We start from the raw sequence: 8,293 nt of genomic DNA, 5'->3' as shown, positions 1-8,293 counted from the left end.
AGAGCTGTGATTATGAGGCTCAAAGCTGCACTTGGAAAGATATGTTTGAGTCTCAAGCACAAACAAACCCTAACCGGCCATCTGCTGAGAACAAAGCATCTGCAAGGTGGGGGGGGGGGGGGGGGGGTGTTGTCTTTTTTTGTGATACGCCCTCCGTCGGTCTTTAGTCAGCTGACTTGCGTGACAGCAGACCTGAGTCTTAAAAGCATTTACGGTTTAAAGCTGCCACTAGATGTGAATGCCGTAGTATAAATGAGAAAACATTTGCCTCGTTCCTTCAAATCGAGATATTCCAAAATTGGAGGATAAATTCGTGTGAATTTGGACGCTGATGGACGCTGATGCAGAATCATGGAAGCCAAGCCCATCGTAGCCATTTGCAAGAAACCAGAGCCATCTGTGGAGCCAACCATGCCAACAGGGTTGGCTTTCCAATGGATCTGTGACTTCCACAACAAACACAAGTCTGGTTTTCTTTTATTTCCCATAATGAGTAGTTTGTGACACAGCTCAAATGAATGTCTGTATCCCTTGAAGCCATTATATTCTCTTGGCATAACAAGGAGACCACCAGACTGCGATGGTCCAAGGCTCGCTTCCAGCTCTGCGGATGTGTTTTAGATTAACTACAGTTGAACGTAAACACATAGGTGCATTGTTTAATGTGTTTGTCTGCATGTTGCTGAGTGCTGCCCCCATGTGGCCTACATAATCATTGGATACCCGGTTGGTGACTACATTAGCATTCATGTGCAATCGTGTTTCTGTTCACACGACTGACTTAATCCCAATGTAGGTGTCTTTTTTTTTTTTTTACCTCTGTTTATCTCCTGAGGGAAATGCGTGGCGTTTAAGCTGTTACCACCATGACAGCGTTCTGTTTTGGATAGCGAATAAGGAGCTGAATAAGTGCTGCAGCATCGATAATAAATAACAAACAATCATTTGTAATGACTTTAAACACATCTAATATTAATATTTCTACAATATATGAAGGAATCTGCAGCGGCAGAAAAGCCAAAAGTGTTCCTCATCCTGACCTTCGGAACCGGTCACATGTTTTGGTAAGGCAGCAAGAAACTACAGGTAGCTTTCCAATTACTCATGACAGGCCATGATGAGTGCAGGAGAGCTATTATCAGCTCTGTCTCAGGCCCTGAGGTGCTTTGATCATTTCCTCTGCTCTTCTTCCAAACGTTCTTGGTTTACAGGACAACCCCCCCCCCCCCCCCCCCCCGATGAGTTTTCTGTGATGATATCAGCAGGGATTTTCTGTCTCCGGCCATCTTTGTCAATCTTTCGGTGTTTTGAAACGCTGTCATTACATCAAGAGTTCATTTGGTAAAATCTGAATCCAACACACTCCGGGCGCTTCAACACTGTCGCTGTGTGTCGCTGTTTTTTTGTGTGTGTGTCTGACGATTCGCTCCAGTGCTCTTTATATGCTGTCATCTATTTTTTTTATCAAGATTTTAAAAGAATAATTCCGGTAGGAGAGAAAGTATATTTGTCTGCGTTGGTGTCGGGGGGGGGGGGGGGTGTAAAGCGTTATCGGGCGCCTGTCCATGGAGCAAGTCGTCTTTGTTGGCATTGTTGAAATCTCTGGGAATTCCCGGGGGGGGTCATGGTGCATCAATGCACGCCACACACAGCAGATGCTGTAGATCGCTATCTGGTGGTTATAAAAGACGGAGGGCTGAATGTTGTGAGTCTGTGTTTCTGCTTGCGCTCGCTGGTGTTAATCTGTATTTGGTTCTACCCATTGTGGGGAAGCGCTTTGGAACTGTTGTGTCATTAATCTTGATATGATTGTTGGATTTATTATCAATGAAATCTCCCCTACACTCCGCCGACTCGTAATTATTTTCAGCTGAACGCTTGTTGGCGAACACAACGTGCTAGTAGTGCTAACACATCCAGTGGTTTGGATTGAAAGGCAACATGCATAATGTGTAACGCTAATCCAGCTAATTATGGTAGCATTCGTTAATGGTTATGTTGTATCATAATAACCATAGGCAAACATTTAAGATGCATTTCAATACAAACCATTAATATATGCATATAAAATAAATAAAGAATAATAGTATTGTTATAGAATAGTGTGAAGTTATCCAGCTGTTGTGCTAGAAGATGTTAGCCGTGTCAAAGCTCCGGCTTACATCGGGGTCAGAGGAGAGGTGACACCTGACCATCCAACAAAGCACGACTCTGCTTCCGTTCCATCAGGTGTCTTTCGACACAACTTTTTTTCCTGTTCGGGAACGGCGAGACGCTTCTTCCCCTGTGAAGTGGGAGATATTTTAACCGAGCTCTGTTTGATAAACAAGAAGGGGTCAAAGATCTGTTGGTCCGTTTGAGGCGCACGTCAGCGGTGAGAATGAATTCGCCGCCATTTTTGAAAGCCAATCTTTTATGTGTTACACAGACGCATAGTTCAAATCATAAAGGATTTTACCGGCGACAAGCCCACGGATCCACGGACCCGTAATGTGTATTGGGGTGTGGCAGACTTTAGGGGGGGGGGGGGGTTGCCTTGCATGCTGCAGCAGTATTTACAGTGTAAACCAGGAGGCTGGTGGAGGAGTGTGTTCTTATTTATCTTGGCTTTGGGCTTATCAGTGCAGATTGGATCTGTTATGAGAAACATTTTTGTGGGTTGCCTCTGCTGTGTTTGTAGTTTGTCTGTAAACGTTAGAAGGAATTAGACGCAGTCGATTTGTGCGCGGTAGTTGTCCTTGTTTGTCAACAGGATTGTTGATAAAGTTATGACTAAAATTTCACAGAATCTTGTCAGGTTTTTTTTCCCTCTTCATGTTCATAAATATCTTTAAAAGTAGCATCCAACTGTAGTAAAACATAATTATTTACTATACTTCATTATGATGCTATTGCTGTTTCTTTGTTTGTTTCTGTTTTTGGGGGGGGGTGCCCAGAAATGTTTCTTGTACTGAAAAAATCCGCTCAACTTTCTGTCCGAGTAAAAAACATTCTGATAGTTTAAGATAACCGCAGTCATTGCAGTCGTGCAATGGATGAAACCCAGTCCTTCCTATCAAACCACATTAATTTGGTTACTTGAGAAAGCAGAGCGAGGAGCGCTTTCCTCAGCCCACTGCACTTTAACCTGAAACTTTCATCGCCCGATGTAGGTGGGTCTGGCTACAACAAAGGATAATGGTTCTGATGACGGATCCCAGTGCCGTCTCACTGTGTGGCATGCAACCGGCTTCTGTGCTGCTGCCGTCACACACACACACACACATACACACCAGGACATTGCTTTGTGGATCAATCAGAGCTGTGCCAAGATCAGCTCGGTTTCAAGGTGATTTATAATTATTTTCTGTCCAGGGACTTCCACCAGACTCCGCTGGTTACAAATGAATCAAGCTTGTTGGGGTTTATGTGATGGCAAGTTTACAAGGCATGCAAGGTGACTCACAGTCCCAGAATGCATTGCAGCATCTTCGAATCATTACTAATACTTCAGTGGGATTTTTAAGGTTTTCTAGAAAGTACACTGAAATGTATTTCTACTTCACTTGGAATTGTAAGTGAAATGCAATTCAGGGGTGGAAAGTATTGATGATCTGCAGGTAAATATAAATTTATTTGTGAAGCCTTTCCACATACAAAAGCTGGACGTGTAGACATCGCTGCAGCAGGTCGATGTTCTTTAGCCAGATAGGGATTCTCGTTTATTCCCATTAGTGTGTAACTACAGTAATTGAGTAAATGGGTGAATGCTGGCTTGTGTAGATACTCAGGATTCAGATAGAAGCTGTTTGTCTTAAAGGATGAACGACTTAATTTGGAAGAAAAACATAACGAGTGCACTCGGTGAACCAGTCTGAGTTCGTCCCGGTACAGGACGGATGTTGTCTAGAAAGACGGTTATAAACTGTGATGGGTGCTTAAGATCGAAAGCTTTGATGAAGACGGGATCACACCAAATTCCAGATAATGGGTTCATTGACAATTTTATTTGTTAGTATTTTCATTAATCCTGTTATCTAATCGTATGTATTGAAATTAATATTTGAGTGTATTTTCATTAACTGTTGAGCTCTGGCAACAGTATTTAGCTGCAATTATATCTGTTGTATTATATAGAGGCAGAGTGTTATTACCTCAAAATATTACTGCCAATAAGTCTGAAAATGGTCATGAAGCAGAATTATTCCTATTAATATTAACCTCAGCTTTTACCACTTCAATAAGGAGATAGGAGTGAATGATAGTTGTTTACTGCAGCAGATGATAGGTGATAATTAGTCTGTCAGAGAGGCTCTGGCGGTTTGGCTCTTCATGGAGATTGTGATCAACGGGCATCTGCCTTGAGCAACAGAACGAGAAATCCCCCATTGAGTCCAGGCCCTGGTGGCGGCGGCTGATGACTCTGCTGAAACTGAAGCTGAGATGGTTGACCTGTTGCTAGCGTCCTCATATAATTCCACTCTGGGGCCAGTTTTCATGTAAACAAAAACACAGCATACATTTGATCCAAAATGTTGGCATGAGAAATAAGCTAAAGGCTACAGCTACATGTGAACAAAGTAAAAGTCCTCCCGACTAAGCTTTCGGTCCCTTTGATCTCTTTGTATTTATACATATCCACCATAATTTCCAATAACTTGTGGCATTGATGAAGAAATCAGCTCCGGAATGCACATTATCTTTTCCAAATGGATTCAGGCCTCGTAAATTTCCCAACGTATTCTCTTGCGGTGTTTGTTATTACAAGAGGCATTTTCCCTCTTTAACGTGGAGGCTTCAGGCTACGCTGAGCCCTGACTCCGTGTGAATTGGAGCAGGAAGCCCCTCCGTGATTTACGCCTCTTCCCCTCCCAGTGACAGTGCAGACGCAACCTGCAGCTAACTGCAGGCTAAATGCGGCCTGGCGCGGCGCTGAGCTAGCCGGGTTCCTGTCTGCAGTCCACCCGCCGCTTCTGCACGTCAGAGTGGAAATAGCTCCACCGCTAATGAGCATCCTTTCAAAGAATGACAAATTAAGGAGCGAAAATGTGTGTCAGTTTGTCATAAAGTATTCTCCCACAGAGAGCTTGCCTGTGGATGTGGGGAATGTGAATCTGCTCTGTTGTGCAGCAGTCAGGCGGACAAAGAGCCGAGCCGGGGCCGTCAGCGACTGCGGGACACACTAAGCATCTGGTGACAGATCCGTCGGGAAGCATGACCACTTTACACTGGGCGGCCTGTGTGTGGGAGTCCTGGATGGATACATGGAGTGTTTTCACTGCAGACTTAGTGCACACCTCAGGAATTCCAGCGCGGTCCCGTCCTCACGAATAAAACCTGCTTGTATGCTCTACTCCAAGCAGCCATGAGTTTAATTGTCTGTGGTGGGGGTGGGGGTGGGGGGGGGGGGGCTGCTTCTTTTTCGCCACCTGTCACACAAACACAACGGTAGATGTTCTTCTGGATCCCGCATGAAACTCCCGACAGATATCAGCATCCCGCTGCATTCATGCAACTATCACACATTCAGCAGAATGAAAATAAAATATTCTTGAATGTTGCTGTTTATCAAATTTTAGATTACGCGTGGACTTTTATCACATGCTTCATATGATCGTGCTTCATATGTCATTCATATCACTCCCAATTTATTGTCTGCTCTTCCCCCCACGCCGATGGAAAATTGGGTGAAATATATATATAAAAAATGTTAAGCTTCACAGCAAAACAGAGAAAAAACATTTTGGTGTGCAGTTTATAAAAGGATTTAAAAGGTGCAAAATGAGGAGCAATTTATCTGAAAGAATGATTTTGTGTGGTATTCAAACAAAATTAGGGTACTGATGTACTTTTAGATAGACATAGAGAGTTCAAGGTTTAAAACAGAACATGACATCTCAGCTCGACCCATGAAATGACTATGACATTGGTTCTTACTTCCATACCAGGAATCCTATTGGCTAAATATTAGACACACAAAAATGTAAAACTCTGAATGCTCTGCTGCTGTGTGAAGGACGGATGCATGAATGACCTCAGTTGGTAGTAAAATGATGTCACTGTCATTACTTTTCTGGGATAAGAGCTGCAGTATGGAAACAGATCCCTTCTTTTATGAGGAGCTCTACGTACAAACATATTAGTGGAAGTATCTCAGCCTCAGGGCACAGATCTGGAATTCGCCGCTTGCTGAGCGGATAAGAGAGCGCTGCCGGCGCTGCCAGCTACAGCAGGAGGTGGTGCAGAGTTCAGCTGTAGGTAAAACTTACCTGACAGACTGACCTGGAGCTGCCTGACTGCTGCTGGGGGGGTGGGGGGGGGGGCTGACAAACAATCAGAGGAGGCGACACATAAAGAGAACATTGTTCAAAATGAATCAGCTGCAGATATTGTATGTCTATTTACAAATGAAGCGCCAGCAGCTCATCTGAGCTTCTCTCAAACATCTGAAAGAAGAAAAAAATACCGATAATGTCTTAAATGCAGTTTACTTTTGAAACAGGCAGGAAATCTGAAATTCCAAATTTGAATGATTTATCACACATATTGTCCAAACATGCAGAGGGCTTCAAATTCCTCAACTAATGACCCCTCAAAAGCCTCAAAGACACACACACACACACACACACACACACACACACTCCTAACACATAATATTTGTTTTACTTCCATCACAACAACGCAGCAGTACACGCTTTAAGTTTAAGCATCGGTGTGTTTTTGAGATTTAAAATTCGTCTCTCTTCGCCGCCCTGAGGCTGTTGACTTGGATGTATCATCTCAATCTGCAGGGCCGGTGCCCATCCATCTCCCAGACAATTGGGATCTGACTTCAAAGAGAAGCCCTTTGCTTCCTATCATTACCAAACGTGTAATTAAGTCCAAATGATGTCTATTAATAACCTGCAGAGCAGAGGTTTAGAACATAATGACTTAATGTGGACGTAGAATCGATGAGGGGACGTCTAGGAAGACATGATAATTTGAGGAGCCGGCTTGCGTGCTCTCGCTGTGACGGTGATCGCCGTGGACCAGGTGTTGAACTTCCTGAATACATATATTCAGGTTGGTTGTGAAAGGGCTGTCACCATCCCTCTCATTACCTACAAATACCTGGGCCAGGTTACCTCTGTCCGGCCATCGCAGAGCGATGTCTGACACGCCCACTTTAAAGCTGCAGTAAGACGTATGCATCTACCAGGGCTGCTGAAGCAGTAGCAGTAGATAGCGTACAGACATTCTGATCAACAACAACAACAACAATAATAATAAAAGAAGTGATGCTTAATGAGTCCTGAATGTGGGATGATTGAGGTTGAGCTGCAACCGTCGGGCTCTGTTTTTGGTTTTGTTTCTTATCTCTCAGCTTTAGGAAAGTGATAGTTCTTTCAACGGCCTCCTGGCAGGAAATGGGAGGAGGGCCGCCTCACATCTATCTCAGCTCGCAGTGACGTAGCACTCCTCCAGAAGACGGGGCCGTTTGACTGATGGGGACAGCTCGGTAATTTCCCTGCCGGCTGAGTCATCAGAGAACGTGAAGACATAATTAGCTCTCAGGCGAGGGGAGCGTTGCTTTAAGTTTAGACACTCCTCACAAGCATTTCACTTTTGCACCAATTATACGAAAAAGAACGACGATTTCACTCCTCCGATGAGGAGTGGAGCTGCATTTCATTGTTGTGGATGCGATGATTGGAAGGTATTTGGCGCAGCCCTGAACCGCGTTTAATATAAAGACGTTCTTGTATCTCCGAAATGCGGAGAAGCAGGTAATAATGAAGAGTGATGAAGAATTACGTCTTAAACGCCAAAGCAATTGATGTGACCCTGCAGAGAAAGATGGATGGATGATAATCCACCTCTAAGGAAAACAGAATGGACAGTAAAGTCACTAAAAGCTGCCAGTTCCGTCTCTTACTTGCCTCAACCCAACTAAGCCACACATGTCACATGTCTGGTGAAACTGTCTGCAGGGGATAAGTGTCCATCCCCAGTGGGACAGTTCAAGAACAATCCTGTGTCTGTCCATTTTGAGTTCCTACGTATGGCAGAGTACGTTCCCTTGTACTTTTAACCCTATGTAGCAGACGACGTCTCTCTCCAAGGTGCTGAAACCAATTTTGTCGTCTGCATTTTGTCCTGTTTTCCACACGCTGCTGACTACTATCCAGCTAGTGGACCTCTTTGACCTCTGCTATTATATATGAAGCTGTTTAGCTCTCTGCTACTGCTGTCTTGTGGGTTATCTCCATGATTAAACTGTTTCAGCATGACTCAGAAGGTTTTCTCCTGTCCCAGTTGCAAACTAGCATAC

Source organism: Brachionichthys hirsutus, chromosome 8 (genome assembly GCF_040956055.1).
Source record: "Brachionichthys hirsutus isolate HB-005 chromosome 8, CSIRO-AGI_Bhir_v1, whole genome shotgun sequence".
Classification (NCBI taxonomy): Eukaryota; Metazoa; Chordata; class Actinopteri; order Lophiiformes; family Brachionichthyidae; genus Brachionichthys; species Brachionichthys hirsutus.
Note: the sequence above shows the minus strand (reverse complement) of the source record.